Consider the following 25753-nt stretch of genomic DNA (forward strand, 5'->3'; position numbering starts at 1 on the left):
AACTAATATTATCTGTTCAGCAGTTCATTTGGAAATAATTATCTTCCATCTTTAGGTAACTGGAATGTAACTCGAATAATGTAACTCAAATAATTAGATATAGTGGGAAATATTTAAAATATTGGTGAGAGGTTTTGGAAGAGGAAAAATATAAAGAAAGATACCAGTTGAAATGTAGAGCCAAGAATGTTGAAATAACTTATCCAAAATTATGTAATTACAAAATATGTTAGTTTGTTAGGGTTGCCATAACAAAGAACCGCAAACTGGCTGTCTTTTTTTTAATTGAAGTATAGTTGACTTACAGTGTTTCAGGTGTATGGCAAAGTGATTCAGATATATGTGTGTATATATATAATATATATATGTATATACATATAATATATCTATATAAGGATTCTTTTCCATTGTAGGTTATTATAAGATACTGAATCTAGTTCCCTGGTTTATACAGCAGGTGCTTGTTGTTTATTTTATATACAGTAGTTTGTATCTGCTAATCCCAAACTCCTAATTTATCCCTCCCCCACCCCCTTTCCCGTTTGGTAACCATAAGTTTACTTTCTTTTATTTCTGTTCCGTAAATAAGCTCATTTGTATCATTTTTTATGATTCCACATATAAGTGGTATCATATATTTGTCTTTCTCTGTCTGATTTACTTCACTTAATAATCCCTAGGTCCATCCATGTTGCTGCAAATGGCAGTATTTCATTCTTTTTTATTATGGCTGAGTAATATTCATATTTTATACACACACACACACCCCCCACATCTTCATTATCCATTCATCTGTCAGTGGATATTTAGGTTGCTTCCATGTCTTGGCTGTTGTAGATAGCGCTGCAGTGAACATTGAGGTGCATGTATCTTTTCAAATTATCATTTTCTCTGGATATATGCCCAGGAGTGGGATTGCTGGATCATGTGGCAACTCTATTTTTAATTTTTTAAGGAACCTGCATCCATCCTGTTTTCCATGGTGCCTACAGCAATTTACATTCCCACCAACAGTGTAAGAGGGTTCCCTTTTCTCCATACCCTCTCCAGCATTTGTTATTTGTGGACTTAATGATGGCCATTTTGACTGGTATGAGGTGATATCTCATTGTAGTTTTGATTTGCATTTCTCTAATAATTAACGATGTTGACCATCATTTCATATGCCTCTTGGCCATGTGTATGTCTTCTTTGGAAAAATGTCTATTTAGGTCTTCTGCCCATTTTTAATTGGTTTGTTTGTTTTTTGGATATTGAGCTGTATAAGTTGTTTGCATATTTTGGAAATCAAGCCCTTGTTGGTCACATCATTTGCAAATATTTTCTCCTGTTCCGTAGGTTGTCTTTTTGTTTTGTTTATGATTTCCTTTGCTGTGTAAATGCTTTTAAGTTTAATTAGGGCCCATTTGTTTATTTTAGCTTTTGTTTCCATTACTCTAGGAGACAGATCCAAAAAGATATTGCTGTGTTTTATGTCAAAGAGTGTTCTGCCTATGTTTTCCTCTAGGAGTTTTATAGTATCTGGTCTTACATTTAGGTCTTTAATCCATTTTGAGTTTATTTTTGTATATGGTGTAGAAAATGTTCTAATTTCATTGTTTTTACATGTAGCTGTCCAGTTTTCCCTGCACCACTTATTGAAGAGACTGTCTTTTCTCCATTGTATATCCGTGCCTCCTTTGTCATAGGTTAATTGACCATAAGTGCACGGGTTTATTTCTGGACTTTCTGTCCTGTTCCATTGATCTATATGTCTGTTTTTGTGCCAGTACCATGCTGTTTTGATGACTGTGGCTTTGTAGTATAGTCTGAAGTTAGGGAGTGTCGTTCCTCCAGCTCCGTTCTTCTTTTTCAAGATTGTTTTGGCTATTCAGGGTCTTTCGTGTTTCCATACAAATTTTAAGTTTTTTGTTCTAGTTCTGTGAAAAATGCCATTGGTAATTTGATAGGGGTTGCATCGAATCTGTAGATTGCCTTGGGTAGTATGGTCATTTTAACAATATTGATTCTTCCAATCCAAGAACATGGTATATCTTTCCATCTGTTTGTGTCATCTTCAATTTCTTCATCAGTATCTTATAGTTTTTCAGAGTACAGGTCTTTTGCCTCCTTAGGTAAGTTTATTCCTAGGTATTTTATTCTTTTTGACATGATGGTAAATGGGATTATTTCCTTAATTTCTCTTTCTGATAGTTCGTTGTTAGTGTGTAGAAATGCAACAGATTTCTCTGTTAATTTTGTATCCCCCAACTTTACTGAATTAAATAACAGAAATTTATTGTCTCACAGTTCTGAAGGCTGGAAGTCCGGATAAAGATGTTGTCAGGGTTGGTTCCTTCTGTTGCTTTTGATGGTGTGCTGACAATCTTTGGCATTCCTTGGCTTATATATGCGTCATCCCAATCTCTTCATTCATGTTTACATGGCATCCTCCCTGTGCACGTAGCTGTGTACAGATTTCCCCTTTTTATAAGAACACCAAGTTAGATTAGGGGCCTATTCCACTCCAGTGTGACCTCATCCTAACTAATTACATCTCCAGTTACCCTATTTTCAAATAAATTCACATTCTAACATACTTCAGATTAGGGCTTCAACATACAGATTTGGGGGTATGCAATGTAACCCATAACCCATGAAAGTATCAGCGTTAAGACTAGAACTCAAGTCTCCCAATTCCCACCTGGTGTTATTTTATTTTATTTTATTTTTTGTGGTACGTGGGCCTCTCACTGCTGTGGCCTCTCCCATTGCGGAGCACAGGCTCCAGACGCACAGGCCCAGCCGCTCCACGGCATGTGGGATCCTCCCAGAACGGGGCACGAACCCGCGTCCCCTGCATTGGCAGGCGGACTCCCAACCACTGCGCCACCTGGGAAGCCCACCTGGTGTTATTTTATTGTATGTCAATGAGCATAGGAAAAATGCATATACAATGCATTTTATGTTGTGTAAGACTTGCAGGAACATGACTGTTAAATATTTATAAAGCAACTCTTTAAAATTTGTTTTGAACAAAGCATCCTATTAAGATAAAAAGGGTTTTTTTTTCCTTTTAATCTTAAGAAGCTCTGTTTGAGATATATGCTTCTTACTTACATGTAAATTTTATCAATTTTTTTTCTAAATAAAAAAAGTGAAAAGAAATTTGTGATTTATTATTACTGTCTTCTGTTAAATCTCTAATAAATATAGTTTGTATTTTAGCATTCAAGTTTCCTTAAAGCAAGGAATACACAAAATTTTCTACATTTGCCTGCTTGAAATAGTTAGCAAGAAGCTTGTTTTCTTAGTTTCTCTGAAGGTCTTTTAAGCTTCACATATACCAGTTTTTACTTAGTATTTTTTTAATTAAAGTACAGTTGATTTACAATATTATGTTACTTGCAGGTGTACAGCATAGTGATTCAGTAGTTTTACAGTTTATACTCCATTAAAAGTTATTATAAGATAATGGCTATAATTCCTGTACTATACATATTTAGTATTTTTTATTTAGCATTTTATCTTAATTTCCAAAGTGCTTAAAATATCGTTCATGGGCTCTGAAGTTAAACCTGGATTTAGATCTTGGCTCTGCTTCTTATGGCTAAAGGTACCTTTGAACAGATAACTAAAGTGGTTAAAGATGGGTGCATAAGATCTAAGGGTGGAATGATTATGTGCATTAAACAAAATAACAAAAGCACTTGTACTTTTGTTCTTGGCAACATAAGAGGCACTCAGATTTCTTTAAGTTTATTTTGTGATATGTTTGTATTAGAAATAGAGCCTACAGTTTTAAAGAAGAAAGGAGAAGGTGGCAAAGCTTTTTATTAAAGGGAGAAAAAGATGCAAGTGACTTACTAAAGCCGGAATAGGTGACATGTCATATTTGAACAGGTTCTCATGCATTTCCTGTAAGCAATTTCCTTCAGTGGAACCAAGTGGTTCTGTTTCACAACTTAAAAGAAATTATATGTATGTGTGTATAAAATATATAATATATAAATGGTTAACTGTTTATATGCTTTCTGCATGTTCCTGACAGATTGTTTTTTTCCTTTGTTCTACTATTTATTGTGTGTGGGTTTTTTTTTAAGGCATATTGTACCTTTTAAAAAACCAGATTTATTTAGGCATAATTTACACTCAGTAAAATTCACCCTTTTTAAGTGTACAGTTATAGTTTTCACAAATGTATATAGTCATGTGATCACTACCACCATCAGATTATTGACAGTTTTCATCACCCCAGAAAGTTCTCGCTTGCCCCTTTGTAATCGGTTACCTCCCCATCCCCAATCTCTGGCAACCACTGTTTTGATAGTTTTATCTTTTCCAGAATGTTGTATAAATGGAATCATACAGTATGCAGCTCTTTGTGTCTGGCTTTTCATTTAGTGTAATGCTTTTGAGAGTCATCTGTGTTACATGTATCCCTAACTTACTCCTTTTTATTACCGAGTACTGTTCCACCATATATATGTACCAAAGTTTGTTTATTCATTCACCACCTGATAGATTTATGTTTCCAGTTTTGGGCTACCATAAGTAAGTCTGCTAAACATTCAAGTACAGGTCTTTGTGTAAATGTTCTATTTCTCTTGGGCAGATACCTAGGAATGGGATTGCTGGGTCCTATGGTAGGTGCATGTTTAACTTTATAAGAAACTGCCAGGGACTTCCCTGGTGGTCCAGTGGTTAAGACTTCGCCTTCCAATGCAGGGGGTGTGGGTTTGATCCCTGGTCGGGAAACTAGGTGCCACATGCCTTGAGGCCAAAAACCAAAACATAAAACAGAAGCAATATTGTAACAAATTCAATAAAGACTTTAAAAATTGTCCACATCAAAAAAAAAAGAAATCTTTTTTCTTAATTGGGGTATAATTGTTTTACAATGTTGTGTTAGTTTCTACTGTACAGTGAAGTAGAGTTCCCTGTGCTATGCAGCAGGTTCTTTTTTTTTTTTAATAACAACTATTTATTTATTTAATTTTTGGCTGCGTTGGGTCTTGGTTCCTGCGTGTGGGTTTTCTCCAGTTGCAGTGAGCGGGGGCTACTTGTCATTGCAGTGTGTGGGCTTCAGTAGTTGTGGCACGTGGGCTCAGTAGTTGTAGCTTGTGGACTCCAGAGCGCAGGCTCAGTAGTTGTGGCACACGGGCTTAGTTGCTCCGTGGCATGTGGGATCTTCCCGGACCAGGGCTCGAACCTGCCTCCCCTGCATTGACAAATGGATTCTTAACCACTGCACCACGAGGGAAGTCCCTGTGCAGCAGGTTCTTCTTAGTTATCTTTTTTATACATATTAGTGTATACATGTCAATCCCAATCTCCCAATTTATCGTACCCCCCGCCCCCCGCTTTCCCACCTTGGTGTCCATACATTTGTTCTCTACATCTGTGTCTCTATTTCCTTTTTTTTTTAAAAAAAAAAAAAAAGAAAGAAACTGCTAAACTGTTTTCCGAAGTGGCAGTACCATTTTATATTTCTACCAACAGTGTATGAGAATTCCAGTTGCTCAACATTTTTGTCAGTACCAGTTTTTTGGGTTTTTTGTTTGTTTTGTTTTTTATCTTAACTATTCTAGTAGGTGTGTAGTGATATCTCATTGTGGTTTCAATTTGCATTTTCCTAATGACTAATGATGTTGTACATCTGTTCATCTGCTTTTTATTTATATGTCTTTGATGGTATGTCTGTTCAAATCTTTTGTTTCTTTCCATCTTCTTAATATTGAGTTATGAAAGTTCTTTATATATTCCAGATACCATAATTTCAGACATGTATTTGGCAAATATTTTCTGCCAACCTAACAGACTGATTTTTGTCACTGTTATTAGAAAATAAATTACATTTGAATATATATTTTGCTGAATTTTTGGGAACCTTTGAAGCTTATTTATTTCCCAGAGTAGTTTCCAAAGATACCAGCACTATTATTAGTTCTTTTCTTAGGTTATTTGTATGGAGGCAACATTTCTCACAATTTTTTTAATTTTAATTTTTTAGTTTGGGTCTACAGTGGCACACTGCCATTTAATTAAAGTGACAAAGCTTTAGATTTAAAGTTACAAGCTGACAACTCATCAGGGAGTGGTTTCACCAGGGAAGCTGGTATTACTGTTGAGTTTCTTCCTTGGAGTGAGTGCTGTGTAGGCTTGATCTCTGTCCTTTATTCATCTAAGGAAGGAAACCATAGCTGATAAAAAGAATGAGATACGCTCTTAGTCCCCAAGTAGAGATATATGTTATGCAGCAATTACTTCTTTTAAAAATATATGTTCTCACTAGTGAGAATTTATCACTTAAAAAAGAAAAAGATCATTTATAAATTGATTATAAGGAATCAAGAGACCAAGAAGTCATGACCAGTTGAAGCTCATCCAGAAATCAAGGTGGTCTCTAAAGTGATAATGTCTTGAGGGTGGGAGATCGGGTTGGGTAATAATTTTTGAAAACTTATGTATAAACCCAGTTTCATAAAGTAAGGTTTTCTCCTGTTATGAAGAACTTCAAGTGGTTTCATTTGGCTTTTAAAAAATTAGGAAGTTCATCCAGGTAAAGATTCATCTACTCTATCTCCTTGCCCATAAAAAGAATAGTAAGTGGTAAAAAGTTTTTTAATCCGGGCTTCCCTGGTGGCGCAGTGGTTGAGAGTCTGCCTGCCGATGCAGGGGACACGGGTTCGTGCCCCGGTCCGGGAAGATCCCACATGCTGCGGAGCGGCTGGGCCCGTGAGCCATGGCCGCTGAGCCTGCGCGTCCGGAGCCTGTGCTCCGCAACGTGAGAGGCCACAACAGTGAGAGGCCCGCGTACCGCAAAAAAAAAAAAAAATTTTTTTAATCCCAAAAGGGAGAAAAGTGAGGAGACAATAGAAGACAGAATTTTAGAAGCTGGAAAACATAGACCAGTACTAAGTGAGTTTGTAGATCTGAGAAATCCAACTCCTAAGCTATGAGTTGGGAATGCTGTGAACTAGATTTCCATCACAACTATATAATACTTCAGCAGTACCAGATACCTCTTGAAATAAGAATTGGGAGTGGAAGTTGTAAATAAGGAAGATGAGTCAAATATCAGGTTAAGAAACAATCACATCCCCAGATTTTTCTCCCCCAACTGTGGGCAGTTGGGTGATTGACCCATCCCTAACCTGACAAAAGATGGTGTATTATTCTTTTAGGGTGGATAAAATAGTGATCTCTGGGCTGGAAAGTGGGGAAATAGGCACTAGAAAAAAATTGAAAGCAAGGAATAGAGGGTGATTAAGTATGCTGACTGAATACTGAAACCTCCTCCATCCCATCCCACTCCTCTTCCCCACTTGGTTCCCAAAACACTAGCTAACAAACTTTCACTTTCAGGGCAGGAGGTTGCTGGAGTCTTTTCTAGAGAATCCAACCAGCTCAAGAGGAAAGACCTAATGATAGCATTAGAGCTTCCCCAGCAAAGTAGACCAATTACATTATCCCACAGTGAAGCCCATCTTTGACTAAACTATCCATGGCCTTACAGCTTCCCATCAGTTTTTAGATCCCCCACTTTTAAAAATGAACAGTCAACAACTACCAGGCATGTGAGGAAAGTTTTCAGTATGAAAGAGATCAAGAGAGTAAATGCAATACTAGGCAACAAATTACTCAAATATTTCACAAAAATAAGAAAATTTGTTAGTATTCCCAAAGAGCTAAGAGTATTTGGAATCATTAAATCAAAAAGTATACTATTGGGACTTCCCTGGAGGTGCAGTAGTTAAGAATCTGCCTGCCAATGCAGGGGACATGGGTTCAATCCCTTGTCCAGGAAGATCCCACATGCCGCAGAGCAACTAAGCCGTGTGCCACAACTACTGAGCCTGCGCGTTAGAGCCCGCGAGCCACAACTACTGAGCCCATGTTCCACAACTACTGAAGCCCACGCACCTAAAGCTCGAGCTCCGCAACAAGAGAAACCACTGCAGTGAGAAGCCCACGCACCGCAACGAAGAGTAGCTCCCACTCGACGCAACTAGAGAAAGCCCATGTGCAGCAGCAAAGACCCAATGCAACCAAAAAAAAAATTAAAAAAGTATACTATAAAAAAGGAAGAAGAGTATATGTATCCTTTTGAATTATGGTTGCACCCTGATATTCATTGCAGCACTATTTACAATAGCCAGGACATGGAAGCAGCCTAAATGTCCTTCACTACAGGAATGGATAAGGAAGATGTGGTACATATATACAGTGGAATATTACTCAGCCATAAAAAGGAACAAAATAGTGACATTTACTGAGACGTGGATGGACCTAGAGACTGTCATACAGAGTGAAGTAAGTCAGAAAGAGAAAAACAAATATCGTATGCTATCACCTGTATGTGGAATCTAGAAAAATGGTAGAGATGAGTTTATTTGCAAAGTAGAAATAGAGTCACAGATGTAGAGAACAAACTTATCTTACCAAGGGGAAAAGGGGGGATGGGATGAATTGGGAGATTGGGATTGACATATATACACTACTATGTATAAAATAGATAACTAATGAGAACCTAGTGTATATAGCACAGGGAACTCTACTCAATGCTGTGTGGTGACCTAAATGGGAAGGAAATCTAAAAAAGAGTGGATATATGTATACGTATGACTGATTTACTTTGCTGTACAGAAAGAAACTAACACAACACTGTAAAGCAACTATACTCCAATAAAAACTAATAATTAAAAAAAAAGAGTTAAGGTGTTCTCACAGTTATAGAGAACAGACTTGTGGTTGCCTCCGAGGAGGGGGGTGGTGGAGGCATGGCTTGAGAGTTTGGGATTAGCAGATGCAAACTATTACATAGAATGGATTAACAACCAGGTCCTACCATATAGCATAGGTAACTATATTCAGTATCCTGTAATAAACCATAATGGAAAAGAATATGAAAAAGAATATGTATACACACACACACACACACACACATACATGTATAACTGAATCACTGCTGTACAGCAGGAATTAACAGATTGTAAATCAACTATACTTCAATAGAATAAATTTTTTAAAAAAGAAAGTATAAAAAAGAACTCTTAGAAATTATAAATATGGTTGCAGTGATGGAAAAAATTGGAAGGGTCAGAAGTTAGAATTATAGACATTTCCCAAAAAAGTAGAAAAAAGAAAAAAAGATAGTGAATAGGAGAAAAGACAAAATTAAAGGAATCATCCAAGAGTTTTGAGATTTGAACAATGGGAGCTTCAGGAAGAGAGAACAGAGAAGAAAAGAATCATCAATGCAAGAATGCAAGAAAAATTTATGGAAATAGAGAACATGAGTTTTCATACTGATAGGGCCAAGGAGGGGCCAACATAACAGATGGAAAAAAAAATCATAAAAGAAACATTTTGAGGTGAGTCAGACCACTGAGAAGAAAGAAGATCCTGAATGCTTCAGAGGGAAAAAAAACAGATCACAGCAAAGGATAAGGATTCAAAGTAACTGTGGACTTCTCAAGAACAACCCTGGAAGCTAAAATGCAATAGGCCATGCCTTCCTTCTTCTGAGGAAATATTTTCAACCCTGAATTCCGTATCCAGCCAAACCACTAAGGAAGTATAAGGGCAGATAAAAGCATTTTAAAATACGAAGGTCTTAAAAAATTTACTTCTTGTGGTTTTTAAAAAATGTTTTATTTTAAAGATACATAATTGGATCTCTAAAGATGGAGCAATATGTTTTGAATTTGCTTCAGAATAATGCATTTAGTGAAGTGTGAATTTGTGAGGGTATAGTGGAAACAAGAATGACTACAAGTTAATAACTGTTGAAGCTGAATAGTGGTATGTGGGAGTCGTTCTTTATTTTTGCATATGTTTGAAAATTTTCATAATAAGTAAGAAACACACATTTTACATTCTTCTGGAAAATGTGCCATTTCAAAACAAGGAAGTATTAAATAAGAGGAACACAGGCAGAGGATGTTGTCCTCAAAGTGTGATATCCAGGCCAGTAGCATCAGTATCAGCTGTGGACTTGTTAGAAATACAAATTCTCAGGCCCCACCTCAGACCTAATGAATAAGCTCTGGTTATGAGGTCCAGCATTCTGTCGTAACAGACCCTCCAGATGATTCTGATGCGTGCTAAAGTTTAGAACCACTCTCCTAAAGCAAGAAGACTAGCTGTGCTCAAGAAGAGAATGGACATGACTGGTGGTTTATTCCATCTAATTTTCTTAAGTGCTTCTTCACTGGACTTTGATAGTTGATGTGACATTTAGATCAATCAAGTGTTTATATATAAGGGCAGAGAAATTGCTATTAGTTGTGCTATTATTGCTAGCAATCTGAATGTGTGTAAAAGGTTCAGACTTTGGGAAACTGTTAAGGTTAGCGATTGTCTCAGAAATGGAATAGTTATAAGGAGAAGAGATGAACATCCTCTACACCAACCTGGCTGTTTGTCTGACTGGCACCTTGACATTCTCTGCTAACATTGCCCATTGAATTCTGTGTTTACCTAGAATAAAATGTCTTTTTCCTCCTCCATTATCAAACACCTGTCTTTCCTCTGGGCTCAGTCTAAACCACAACTTTTCAAAGAACCGCTCCTTGTCTTTTTGTCTTAATTATAAGATTTTTAGAAAAGTAACATAGACTAAGTGGCAGTTATGTGGTAAGCATTGTGCTAGGTATTTTGCACGTCAACTCCTTTGGTAGTCATAATACTCTCCTTATACATAACCAAATAAATATTACCTTATATTGTATATTTAACCTTTTCATATATGTGCTTTTATCTTGTTTTGTGCCTTTGATTCTTATAGGAGAAATAGTAATTGCCCACTCCTGTTTCAAGGTGGAAGGATTTCCATTAGCCCAGTGGTTCCCAAACATTAAGTGTTCATCTAGAATCATCTAGAAGGCTTGTTAAAAACAGATTCCTAGGCTTCCCTGGTGGCGCAGTGGTTGAGAGTCTGCCTGCCAATGCAGGGGACACGAGTTCGTGCCCCGGTCCGGGAAGATCCCACAGGCCGCGGAGCGGCTGGTCCCGTGAGCCATGGCCGCTGAGCCTGCGCATCCGGAGCCTGTGCTCCGCAACGAGAGAGGCCACAACAGTGAGAGGCCCGCGTACCGCAAAAGAACCCAAAAAACCAAAAAAACAGATTCCCGTTGTATTTGCAAGTTCTATGAAAAAGTAAATTTGTTTTGGAAGAGACATGAATATTTTCAAGTTATTAAGTTGTTATTACTATTCAGAAGACTTGGAAAGAATCAGTTTTCAGAGCTAAGTTAAGGTCATTAAAATGTACTTTGATTGTGAAGCAGTCACAGTCAAATAAATTGTGGTAAAGTTTTGTAACATACCAGTAGTGTTATCATTACAAACGTATAGTGTATTTGGGACTCTGCCATCACATTATTTTGAGCAGAAGTTCCTTTACGGGATTATGATTTCTAGTGTCTAGCATAATGCCTTTATAAAAAGCCTGTCAGTTGAATAAGAGCAAATCTTTGTATTTCTGTTATGGATTTGATTTTCATAAACTGTTAGATGTTATTCAGAATTATTGAAGAAGATGACTGGAGCTAAATAAAGTTATTTTTGGCCAAGATATATTTTAGGTAGAGTGCAACATATCAAAAGATGTTTGTTTATATTAATTTACTTACTATGAAATAGTATAGTTTTATCATAATAGGAAATGTGCATGGATGCAGAAGTTTGCTTTTTATGATTCTTGGGACAGGTTCTTTTTTTAGTTGTAGACAATTACCAATAAAATTCCATTACAAGTCCACAAGGGATTTGCAAACATGGTGGGAAAGGATTACAACTTTATTTTCACTAACTTTTAAGTGAAATTTAGCATTTTCTTTAATTATTAATGTAGACAAAAATCACAGTAATATTGCCAGTATCTGTGACTTTTTTACCAACAGAAATTACAGATAGTGTCACATGGCATTACCTGTATTACAGATATCTCAAAATATCACTATCACTACCTATCACTAGATATTAATTTAAATATAATGTGAGTCACAAATGCAAGCCACATGTGTAATTAAAAACTTTCTAGTAGCCACATTAAGAATGATTAATTTATTATATTTTATTTAACTTTATATATTCAAAATATTATCATCCTAATTTATAGTCATAAAAATTATTACTGAGATGTTTTGTTTTATGCCAAGTCTTCAAATCCAGTGTGTATTCTCACTTACAACACATCTCAGTTCAAATTCGTCACACATGGCTAATGACTACTGTATTGGACAGCACACATGTTAAAGCGTATTAAAAACGAAGAAATTGGGGGCTGCCTGGTTCATGGTGTAGCCTTTATTTGAGGGTAAAAATTGAGAGGGTTTTGTTTATTCAGAAATTCTCAAAATTGTGGTAAAAATAAGAGACAAACTACCCAGAGGGTATATCAAGTCAATATGTTAAATGAAAAAAGTTGAAATGAATAGTGAATACTTATAATTCGCTTTCCTATATATTTTCCTGAAGGTTTACAAATAAAAACAGAAGAAATCTTGGGGAAGATAATATGCAGTTGGGGGCCATGAAGTTAATCAGAGTGACTTTGCCTGGGAATCTGTTATCAGGGTCTGCTCTTTTAAACTAACATATATTTGTTAAGAAGGTTTTGTTATTTTAGCATCTTTTATTGTAGGGTAATCTGGGAAGGTTTCTCTGGCAAAGTATTACTGTATTTTAGTGAGTTTGATGCCACTAAATTTATGATGCACCATTATTTTATATGCCACGTTGCCAATTCTAGTTGTATCAAGTAAGATTTGTCCTTATTTCAGAGATTTTAAAAGGGGGTAGTTTTTATAATGGGTGAAATGGGGTATTTGAATAGAAGATTCAAGGAGGAAAAGGAATCAGGGGATAGGTAACTAGGAAAGGAGCAGCAGTTGTAAAGGCCCCTCCTGGGCCACTTGAAGGAATTCTAAGGAGGCCTGTATGGCTGGAGTGGAGTAGACAGGGGGAAAGTAGTAGGAAAAGAAGGCAGAGAGGTTGTGGGACCTGACCATGTAGAGCCTTGTAGGTTATTATAAGTACTTTGGCTTTCATGCTGAGTGACATGGGAAGTTATTGGAGGCTTGAGCAGAGGAGTGATTTGATCCTTGTAACAGGATCACTTTTGGCTGCTGTGTTAAGAATAAATTGTAGGAGGCAGCAATGGAAGCAGGAAAATAAAATCAGGCAGCTGTAGGAGGCTATCGCAAGTAATCCAGTTGAGAGGCAATGGTGGCTTGGACCAGAGTAGCATTGGTGAAGATTATGAGAAATGGTTGGATTCCAGATTTATTTTGAAGGTAAAGCAGACAAGATTTGCAGATTTGCTGATGAATTCCTTATGAGGTGTGAGGAAAATGAGGAGTCAGATGACTTCAGGTCTAAGCAACTAGTAGTTACCATTTACAGAAATGTGGAAGGAAGCCTGCAAGAGGAGAAGTATAGGGAGGCGAATCAGCTGATCAGTTTTGGATATGTTGAGCTGCCTCTTAGGCACTGAAGAGAAGATGGAGGAGGCAATTAACTAAAAGTCAAGATATCAGGGAAGAGGGCCTGTTTGGAGTTACAAGTTGTATATGTTTGTATGTGCATGGATGTGCATGTATGATGTGTGTGTGTGTGTAAATTTATCTTTTGGTCCTCACATCATTGATTTCTTCAGAATTCCTTTTTTTTCCCCCCTGCCGTGTTTAGTCTGATTTTAATGTTAGAAGTTTTTTCAAATATTTGATGACATTGGTTCCCCTTAACAATGAGATGTAAGGAGAGATTAAGCAGCTGGCTGTCCACATAGGACAGGGAGATCAGCTCAGTGCTATGAGACCACCTAGAGGGGTGGGATAGGGAGGGTGGGAGGGAAACACAAGAGGGAAGAGATATGTATATGTATAGCTGATTCACTTTGTGGTTAAGCAGAAACTAACACACCATTGTAAAACAATTAAACGCCAATAAAGATGTTAGGGAAAAAAAAAGCAGCTGGCTGTCAGAGGGGACTGTTGTGAGTAGAGAAAGGGTAGAGTTGACTACTGGTATCTTTTTATGTAACCTTTATTTTGAAATAATTTCATACGGAAAGGTTGTAAGAGTAATGTAGATAACTCCCATAAATACCTAGATTCACCAGTATTTTAACATTACAACATTTCTTTCATCATTCTTTCCCTCTACACACATACACATGCACACACACTTTTTCTGGGTCATTTGAGAATACGTTGCATACATCATACTTCTTTTCCCCTTAATACTTTAGTGTGTAATTTCCAAAAGAAAAGATATGCTCTTACTAAGTATGTAATTTGGCTATCAAATTCAGGAAGTTTTATATAATACCTTTTTCTAATTTACAGTATACATTTATCGCTTGTTCCAACAGTTTCCTTTATAGCATATTTTTTCCTTTCAGTACAGAATCCAGTCCAGAGTATATATTGCATTTAGTTGTCATGTCTCTTGGTTTATTTTAATCTGGAGTAGTTGCTTAGCCTTTCTTAGTCTGGCATGACACTCATATTTTTGAAAAATACAGGCCAATTATTTCATAGAATGTTATTCATTTGGGGTTTATCTTATAGTTTTTCATGGTTAGATTCAGGTTGTGCATCCCTGGCAAAATAGTACTAAAATGATGTGATGTCCTTCTCAGGGTGTCACATCAGAGGCACATGTTTCTGTTTGCCTCTCATATGTGATGTTAATTTCAATCATCCAGTGAAGGGATTGTCCAGTTTTTCTGTTTATAGTGACTGTTTTTCTCCTTGAAATTAGAATGTAAGCTCCCTGGGAAGACATTTTAAGACCATGTAAAAATCCTGTTCTTCATCAGAATTTTCCGTTTTTGACTTAGTGACCATTTATGATGCCTGCCCCACCCAATCGTTTCTATAATGATTGCAAAATGGAGATCTTCCAGCTCTATAAACCCCTTCCACATTTATCAGTCAGCATTCTACTGTTTCGTTTTTGTTTTTTAAAAACCCTCTCTTTTTGTCCTATTTGTTAATAGAATGGACTCATATATTCCTGAATTATTCAGTGAGCTACTGAATTATTCAATCCACTGCTGTACTTATGTATTTTGATGATCAAATTGCCCTTGATTTGGCTAATTGAAGTTCCTTAGAGTTGGTTCTTTGGTCCTTTCGACATTCCCCCCATGACCACCTCCCCATCTCCAAAAGCACTTCCTTACCTTTAGGCTGAAGATTTTCCAAGTTCATTGTGTACCTTACCTGTTCCAGTCCTGGAATCAGCCATGTCTGGAAGCCTTGATTGCTTTGGGTAGGCAATGGTATCAGATTGGGGTGGGAGTGGGGGTCTTATTATTCAGTATAGACTTTGCCTTAATCTTCCTTCCTGTTTTAAATATTGCACCCTTTTTTTCAGCTTTCCTTGATCGCCATTAGTTTAAGGGTTCCTTTAGTTCAATATACCCAAATAGAAAACCTCTAATCTTCTGCTAGAGGGATAATTGGGCTATTTTTAGAGATGGTATATAGGCAGACTAATTGTTTCTTTCTTATAATCAGTCTTTCTGTTTGTAGCTTCAGAGGAACCTGGAGCTCCAAATTACTGATTCTCATTCTTTTATTCTTTCTGTGCTTCTGTGGCACAAATAAGCTTGCTACTTAGCCTGTCCTCCCCCACCGCTGTACACTTAGATGAGGCTGGTTCAGGGAGTTCTAAAAGAATATGGAGACTGGAACTGACTGCCACTGCCAGAGCTAAGGACCTTTGGTGGGCAGATGTTGAGGGGAAGCAGTAGACAAAGAAAAGCACATGTTTTTTCTACCTTCTTCCTGGCTGCCAGACTCCATCTAGCATATTGCCCATATTGGGAGAACCTAACAAAGGAGGCTAGCAGGGGAGAAATGTAGTTTGCAGCATCCCAGTCCAGTAGCACAAAACAGTATAGAAGGGTGGATTTAAAAAAAAATAGGCTAGGGCTTCCCTGGTGGCGCAGTGGTTGAGAGTCTGCCTGCTGATGCAGGGGACACGGGTTCTTGCCCCGGTCCGGGAAGATCCCACATGCCGCGGAGCGGCTGGGCGCGTGAGCCATGGCCGCTGAGCCTGCGCATCCGGAGCCTGTGCTCCGCAGCGGGAGAGGCCCACAACAGTGAGAGGCCCGCGTACCGCAAAACAAAAACAAAAAAAAAACAATAGGCTAATAAGTGGCATGCTCTTTCAAATTCTCCTCTCTGCTTTTGAAGAATGCCCTACCATGAGTCGGAGTAGGTGTCCCACATGAATCTGCAAAAGACTGATACTCAATTTTCCCTCCCACCCCAGTATCCCTCCACCCACTGAACTCCCCTTAGTTAATATGGACATATGAGTTAGGCTGAACCAATCAGACTGCTGTTACACTACCTTCCCTTACCTACCCCTCCTTGTCTCCCTTAGCTCTACCTTGATTGTGGAGCAGAATCATATCGAGAAGCAGAGACAAGTTTTTCTTCTGATGATGCTGGCAGCTGCAGCATCCAGTCTGTGGTGGCAGCAGTGCCAGTAGTGGCTCACAAGGTCCTGAAGAGGAAGCAGCCCTGTCTATATAGCTGGCACCCACAGTGCAGTCTCAGCTGGGATTCTCTTGCCTAATCTCCCTGGTTCCTTTCCATTTCTGATCTCATTTATTCATATTTCTTAACAATGTAAGTTGCCTGATACCTTCTAAATAAATTCCTTTGCTTCTTGAGTAAGAATCATTTTCTGTTGCTTATAATTTAGAGTACTGATTGATTTATTTTGTTTGAATCTGATAGGATTTGACTATTTCCTTGTTAAAGAAGATTTAACATTTAGTCATTTAGTATTTATTTGTAAAAAAGAGTTAGATGCTCTGCTTGGATAATTTAAAGTCTTTGACTTTAATCTCAGTGTTGGACAGATTATTTGGCAATGAGTAGAATAAGTGTCATCTTCATTATAGTGGTGGCACTGGGTGGCTAAAACTTCAACAGGAAAACCAGGCAGTGTCTTTCACCAGCAGAACCTGGGAAAGGTACCTGGTACAACCAGGGCTGCTGGAGAATGAGGGAACCCCACAAAAGAGAAGCCAAGAAGGGGAACTCAGAATTGTGTGTATAACCTCTGCCCAAGTCTCTGGCTGACTCCTGCACCATGCATGCATGAGGCAGTTGGAAAGCAGTCTGAAGTGTTACCTGAGTCACTGCTACCATGGCAGAGACTTGGGGGAGCTAAAACTCCTTTAAAGAAAACTGCCATTTTTTTAGCTGTAAGGACCAAAAGGGGCCCAGTTAATAAAATAATCTGGAAAAATAGAGCCAAAGAAGGGGAACCCCAGATTCTGAGTATAACACTCTGCCCAAATTTGTACCTGTCCCCTCAGCAATGTGTATGCAGGCAGGACTGAAAGCTTTCTGAAATGAGGTCCTAGATGCTGCCCATTAAACATACAACAGAATTGGCCATTTGAGTCTAAGCAAAAAGTTGCCTGCTAAAGCAAAAACATTATTTTTCAGAGTAATATAACAGAATCCAGACTTCACAACCTAACATTCGCAATGTCCAAGATCAACTCAAAATTACTCAGCATACAAAGAGCCAGGAGACTGCAGCATGTTCTCAAGGGAAAAGACATGAATGAATGCGAAGTTCAAGATGAATTAGATGTTGGAATTATCTGACAAAGATTTTAAAGTAGCTTTTATATAATTATTTGAGGTAAAAGAAAATATGCTTATAATGAATGAAAAGGTAGGCAGTTTCAGCAGAGACAAAGAAAATGTATAAAAGAACTAATGGGACTTTTAGAACTGAAAAGAATGATATCTGAAATGAAAAACATTCACTGTATAGGATTTATAGTACATAAAGATGACAGAAAATCAGGAGTTTGAATTTAGAGCAAAAGAAGTCATTCTTACTAGTAGAGGTTTTGAGGTTTTTGCTTTTAAATGAACAGAACCTTAGGGATCTCTAGGGCAATTTCTAATTAAATGGGTTTTATGAGTCTCAAGAGGGAGAAAAGAGGGTAAAAATTTTTTTGAAGAAGTTATAGTAAAAAGCTTACCAAATTTGGTGAAAAATATAAATTTACAGATTCAAGAAGCTTAACAAACATGAAACAGGATAATCTTAGTAATCATAGTCAAACTGTAAAAACCAAAGTTAAAAAATTTTGCAAGTAGCCAGAGAGAAATAACACATATATTGGGGGAGAGTGATTCAAATTACCATACACTTCTCATTAGAAACCATAGAGGCTAGAAGATACAACATGTTGAAAGAAAAAACTTTCCATTCACAATTCTGTATTCAATGAAAATACCCTTTAAAAATGAAATGAAATAAAGATGTTTTCAGATAAAGGAAAATTAAGAGACCCTGTTGTGGGTGGACCTGCATTACAAGAAATGCTGAAGGAAGTTTTTCATACTGAAGGGAAATACACCAAAGGCAAACTCAGATCTTTAGGAACTAATGAAGGGCATCAGAAAAAATAAATATATGGGTAAATATAGGATTATATTTTTCCTTCTTAATGCTTTTAAGATACAAAAAATGTGAATAAACCAATGTCTAAAAAATCTGAATTTGTTGATTCCCCCCCACCAAGAAAACGCATCCATATAATTTCACCAGTATATTCTTTTCATATATTCAAAGAAATAATCCCAATCTTTACAAACTCTTTACAACATACATTATGTGGGCAGCATAACCATGACACCTAGGCTTGTCAAAGACATCGCAAGAATATAGAATTACAGCTCTGTATCTCTGGTAGACATAAATACTGTATTCCTTTACAAAATATTAGCAAATCAAATCCAATAGTATATAAAAAGGACCAAGTGGGGTTTATTTCAGACATGCAAGGTTAATATTTTATTAAATCAGTCATTTTAACTCACTGTATTAACAAACTAAAGACAAAAATTCATAACAAATTTCGGTAGAGGGAGACAGACAAGAAAAGAAAACTGTTTGACAAAATTCAATACTCCTTTAGATTGAAAATAAAAATTCTTAGGGAACTAGAAATAGAAATAACATCAACCTAATGAAGGGCATCCACAAAAACCCACAGCTGACATCATGCTTAATGGTGATATATTATGCCTTTCCCGTAAGATTAGAGATAGGGCAAGGATGTCTGCCCTTACCACTTCTGTTTAACATTGTACTGGACATCCTGGTCATTTCAGTAAGGGAAGGAGAAAGATATAAAAGGGCATAAAGGTCAGAAAGGCTGAAGTAAAACTATTTGCAGATGACATCATTGTTCTATAGATCAATGGTCCCCAGCCTTTTTTGCACCAGGGACAGGTTTCGTGGGGGACAATTTTTCCATGGATGGGAGGGAGGGGAGGATGGGAGGGGAGGTTTCGAGATGATTCAAGCCCATTACATTTATTATACACTTTATTTCTGCTATTATTCATTGTAATATATAATGAAATAATTATACAACTCACCATAATGCAGAATCAGTGTGAGCCCTGAGCTTGTTTTCACTTGCCACTCACTGATGGGGTTTTGATAAGAGTCTGCAAGCAATTGATTTATTATGGTCTCTGTGCAGTCAGACCTCTCTCTGCTAATGATAATCTGTATTTGCAGCCACTTCCCTGTGCCAGCATCACTGCCTCAGCTCCCCCTCAGATCATCAGGCATTAGATCCTCATAAGGAGCGCGCAGCCTAGATCCCTTGCATGTGCAGTTCACGGTAGGGTTTGCTATCCTATGAGAATCTAAGGCCACCACTGATCTGACAGGAGGCGGAGCTCAGGTGGTAATGCAAGTGATGTGGAGCGGCTGTAAATACAGATGAAGCTTTGCTCACTTGCCCGGCCCTCGTCTCCTGCTATGCAGCCGTTTCTAACAGGCCAAGGACCGTACCATTCCGTGGCCCAGGGGTTGGGGACTCCTGCTGTAGATTCCTTCAGATTTATTAGGTAAACAGCTTTTATAACTACTATGTGAATTTTGCAAGTTTGTAGAATATAAGGTTAATATACAATTATGAAATGTGTTATCATATGCTGTAAGCAAACTGAATTTTTAAAGCAATTTCATATACAGTAGCATAAAAAAATACTTTAGGAATCAGTCCAACATTGTATACTGTACTTTGTACACTGTAAACTGCAAACTATGTGAGCTTGTCAAGATAAAGAAGACCTAAGTAATTGGAGAGATATTATGTCCATAGATTAGAAGGCTCAGCATTAAGATATCACATCTTACCATATTAATCTATAGAAAATCTAAGATATTAATGCAATTGGTACTAAAATTTTTCTGGAAATATATATTATGCAATGCAAACTGCCTAGGCTAGCCAAAGCAATTTTTAAAGAGCATAGTTTGAGGACTTAATACCACATGATTTCAAGACTTACTATTAAGCAACAATAATCAAAACAGTGTTATTGGAGTAAGAATAGTCATTTAGATGAATGGAACAGAATAGAGAGTCCATAATTAAGCCAAGCAAGGATGTGGAGTAACTAGACTTTGATAGACTGCTGGTGAGAATGTAAAATGGTGCAGCTACTTTTGGCATTTCCTTAAAGTTAACTGTATACCTATTTTATGAGTCAGCCAGCCCATTCCTAGGTCAAAAGAGGAGAAAATTTATGCCCAAAGACATGAATTTTCACAAAAAATTTATTCACAATTCCAAAACCTGTAAATAGTTGTCCAATAACAGGTGTGAATGAATAAGTAGAATATGTTACATCCAGCATAATTTACTCAGCAATAAAAAGAATGAGCTATATAAGACAACAGCAATATGAATGAATCTCAAAATTGTTATACTGAGTAAAAACAGTGTACTATCTGATTCAATTTATATAAATTTAGAAAAAGTGAAAACTAATACACAGTGAAAGAAAGCAGATCTTTGGTTTCTGGAAGCTGGTGACAGGAAGAAATGTTCTGCAGACAAGCATGAGCAATCCTTGGGGGGTTATGGAAATGAAAACATTTCCATCTTGACTGTGGCAGTGATTTCATGGTTATATACAAGTGAAAAAAACATTGAATTGTACTATATTTTAATTAATTAATTAATTTATTTTCTGGCCATGCCGCGCGGCATGTAGCATCTTAGTTCCCCAACCAGGGATCAGACCCGCGCCCCCTGCATTGGGATCGTGGAGTCTTAACCACCCGACTACCAGGGAAGTCATGAATTGTACACTTTAAATGGAAAAGTTTATTGTACATTAATTATATACCAACAAAGTTTATTAAAAATTTGGTTGACTTTCTTTGAATTTCTAGCTAAATCTTCCTACACTCTCTCCACTGAGTTTAACTTTTTAGATAATCTTTTCATTCTACTTTTCTCCCACTAGAGAAATCCTTTCTAAAGCATCCTGTTATACTGTTCTAATCTAGACTTTTCTGTCTTCTGCATAATTCTGCTGCTGGCATTTTCCTTAATGTCCTCCTGGGAAGTCCCTTTGCTGCTTCTTTTCCTGGATCTCAATTGCCTCTTACTTCTCTTGGTTACTCCTTCATTTTGGTGAAGCATATCTTCCAGTTCTGAAAGGTAATTATTTCTTCATCTTCACGGTTTAGAATTTTCATACTGATTAAGGGCCTGAGTAGGAAACCCTTAAATATTATTACTATATTATTACTATTTTTTTATTATTATTACTATTTTCTCTTGGATTACTTAGTTTTCCTATAGAAGGAAATATAGGAATCTTCCTTATACGCAGAAGGAGGTAGAATGAGCAAGCATGGGTGCAAGCCTTCTGGGAGTCAAGTAAGGGGAGGAATCCTTTAACATGAATACTTTTCCTTAACTGCTTTTTTTCCTTTCCTCCTGCTGTGGAGGAATGTCCCTTCTTCTTATACCTAATATCCTCTCTCTGAGAGGTGGGGCCTCTAATGTTACTGCACAGAGGGATGGGCAAATGGGGTTCCAGGGTTCTAGTTGCACCTTTTAATGACTTTTGATCAGTTCTGTTTTCAGCTCTCCCCATGCCTTTATCTTTAGGACTACTTGATGCCTCCAATACAAATTGGCTTGTTTTGTCTTCTTTTCCCTTGTAGATGTTTACTTTTCAGCATTTTCAGGCCTGCTAATTCATTTATCACATTCCAACTTTAAATTTTGTTGGTAACTTTTTTTCTTCTTCTTCTTTGTGGATTTATGCCTCTTTTGTTCCTATAAGATTCTTTTGATAGTGGATGTTGTGACATATATTAAAGCCTTAATTCTCACTGTGATGGTAATTTGGAGGTGAGGCCTTTGGGACATAATTGAGTTTAGATGAGGTAATGAGAGTAAAGCCCCCATGGTGAAACTGGTGCCTTTATGAGGGAATGAAGAGACCAGAGAGCTCTCTCTCCTCCATATGAGGACACACGTAGAAGGCAGCCATCTGTAAACCAGGAAGAGGGCCCTCACTGAGTGCCCTCCCACGCTGACACCCTGATCTTGGACTTCCAACTTCCAGAACTGTGAGAAATTTCTGTTAAAGCTACCCAGTCTATGGTATTTTTGTTATAGTGGCCCTAAGAACTAACAAGACAGGCAAAGAATGGATATAAATGCCATTTCACCTTTTGGTTTATTTTTCATCCTTAACAGTGAATGTTGACATGATAAAGAATGAGGCCCACCTACATTTTCCTTTATGTAGTCGGCTTTCTTCCATAAGCATTCATTCTCATTCTCAGTGGGGTCTGATACTTGGTTCTTGGGAAAGTGAAATAATCTTAGATATTACAATATCTAAGTGGCCCTCCAGGAAGAACCTACTGGACAAAATCTTAATTCTTACTGTTTATTTTCTCTCACTAAAGAGAATTTATTTTTCTCGGGGTGGGGGGTGATAATGCAAAAAGCTTGAGAAACATTGTTCCTATAGCATTTTCTTTATTCTTAAATAAACTAATTTCACAGAATAAGTCTTCAGATTGATTTTTCCTGGGCATAGTATGTCTGATCTGTAACTTGAATATTTTATTTAAAGAAAAGATAGTATCCTTGAATTTTTTGTTACACTTGTTAAATTTTCCCCTTTCAAAACACCAGTTAAATCATTTGCTTGACCTCCTTCTTCACTCATTATTATATTTCTTTCACTTTGTATTTTTCTCAGGTCTGTTCACCATGCCCCTTTTAGCTTTGTTTGCTTTTTATTGCTGCTTCTGATGTGGTTTCAACTCATTTCTTTTTTCTTAGCTCTATTAGCTTATTTTTCATTGCCTGCTGCTTTATCTCTTCCTTAAAGTTTATGGTTTGTTTGGTTTTTTTCCTGAAGATAGCTCATGTCATCTCTTACAGTCTACCACGTCTTGTAGTTTTCATGTACTTTTGGCCTTTATACCTTATTTGTTTCCTTCTAATAATCATCTGTCAGGGCTAGGACTAGGATGAGACCAATGAGGGGCTAACCTCAGTTGTAAAATGTAAGAGAGCATCGAAAAACTCAGTAATCAAGATAAATATTATTTTAATGCATATTTTTGGAGTAATGCGTAATGAACAAAACAATGAAATTCTAAATAAAGACAAGATCAGTTGTGTTTGAATGAAGCAGCCTGTCTATAGTAGTTCCCCCACCCCACCCTTTATCAGCAGTTTTGATTTCTGCAGTTTTAGTTACCTTCAAGGTCTGAAAGTATTAAATGGAAGATTCCAGAAATAAACAATTCATAAGTTTTAAATTGTATGTTATTTTAAGTAGCATAATGAAATCTCTTGTGTGCTGCTCTCTCCCTACCAGGGCGTGGCACATTCCTTTGTCCAGTATATCCATGCTGTATATACTTCCTGCTCATTAATACCTGTATAGGAAAATACATAGTACAGTTGACCCTTGAACAACGAAGGTTTGAACTGCACAGGTCCACTTATACTCGGAATTTTTTCATTAGTAAATACTACTTACAGTACTACCCAATCCAAGAGTAGTTGAATCCAAGGTTGGTGAGCCCCAGATGCAGAGGACTGACTGTAAGACACTTGGGCTTTCTACTGTGCAGAGGGTCCACGTCCCTAATCACAGTATTGTTTATGGGTAAGCTGTATCTATAGGGTTTGGTACTATCTGTGGTTTCAGGTATCCACTGGGGGTCTTGGAATGTATTCCTCTTAGGTAAAGGGAGACTATTGTATTATGTGTTTAAGGGGATTGTGTGTGTGTGTTGAGACATGATGTAAGCTTTATTGTCTAGACTTTGATTTATCCCCCTAAACACACCTCAACAGATCTGTCATTTCTTTTGCCTTGTAGACTTAGCTTCCTACACTTACTCACTTTTTAGGGATTCAAGCCTTCTGTGTTACTCACAAACTCCCTATCACCTGAAAATTGGTACATCTCTTTTCTCTGCCACCTATCCCTCAGATTGTTGAAGGTAGAAATGGCTACTTTATGTACACTTTCTGCCAACTCTTATCTCTTTGAGCAGATATTGAGATATTGCATCTCATAAATGTATGACATTCAAATGAAATTTTCAAATTCTTTAATTCTAGATTTGTAGACTGTCATTTTATTCCATTCCTATGTATAACTTTATCTATTAAAAGCTTAAAGTTCTCCATATATCGAAACTTTGAAACAGAGAGAGAAGAAATCATAATTGATATACTTAACAGATTTAGTAATGGCAAAGTTTACTTATGTTGATTTCAGGTTTTATTAAGTCACTCACACCCAGAGAAGGCTTAATAGCAGGTTCCTGTTTTTAGGAATATTTAAAATGTGGCATTGGACTCTCTGGAAGATTGTGAGGAAATTTTGAAGGTATAAAAGCTGGAAAAAGTATTTGCTGGAGAAACTAGTAAATTTCTAACTATAGGCGGCCCTCCATATCCGCTGGCTCAGCATCTTCAGATAAGGAGGGCTGACTGTACTGAGCCATTTTATATAAGGGACTTAGGCATCTGAAATTTTGGTATCCGAGGGGAGCCCTCGAAACAGTCCCCTGCAAAAAACAAGGGACGACTGTTATATGTATTACTTCTTTTTATTTTCTAAAGCTTTAATGAGAATATTGAACATAATATAAAATATAAAACATTTTCAGGAATAGTCACTAGAAATATAATAATCATTATGAAGTAAAAGTGTTAAAACCTCTGTGCTTTTTAGAACAGTAGACTGATCAGATAAATTGTTTACTTAGTTCTTCAGATAGTATATATGCTTCCCTTCCTCCAAGAAGCTTTTCTCAATAACTGGATTCCATTCTTAAGATTTACGAATATTTGGCTTTCAGTTAAATTTATAGTCATTATATTTATGAGTGTTAAATGTTGTATTTTATGTATTTCTGTGTTCATAATTATTGAAGCAGGGTATGTATTGTCTTGTTTTTTCCTTTTTTCTCTGTAGCACACTCTATCTCTCAATGTAGTCCTAACTATGATGCCCATCACATAGTGATTCAGAAAGTTTAACTTGTATCCTTTAGCCAGTCAGAATCATGAATTGTTGTCTTAATCTTAAAAGAGAAATTGTTTCATAGGCTAAAGACATTGTGGAATTATCTCATATTGTTTTTGTTAAACTGATAAGGAGATAAAAGATTGATGCTGTCAAAGGGGGAAAGAGTAAACACAATATGTAGATTGTGTTCAGCAAATAAGTTTATTGTTACATTGACCAGAGAGGATTCTCTGTCCTCTAAGGCTAAGATTGTTCACAGGAGAGGAAATTGATTGTGCTTTATCCAGTAGAAGAAGAGGTGGTATTTGTGAAATAGATCCTGTCATATTTGAAGTTATTCATTGGTGGAAAAACAAGTATATAAAATATTTATT

General features: G+C 37.0%; 1 protein-coding gene across 3 annotated transcripts in view; it reads left to right on the forward strand.

Moving 5' to 3' along the window:
• Positions 1 to 25753, forward strand: part of CERT1 (ceramide transporter 1) — a 128995-nt gene that overhangs the window by 12090 nt on the left and 91152 nt on the right. The gene's annotated exons all lie outside the window — the stretch shown is intronic.

This window comes from Aethalodelphis obliquidens, unplaced genomic scaffold (assembly GCF_003676395.1).
Source record: "Aethalodelphis obliquidens isolate GAN/ISIS:26980383/991018 unplaced genomic scaffold, ASM367639v1 scaffold4, whole genome shotgun sequence".
Lineage (NCBI taxonomy): Eukaryota > Metazoa > Chordata > Mammalia > Artiodactyla > Delphinidae > Aethalodelphis > Aethalodelphis obliquidens.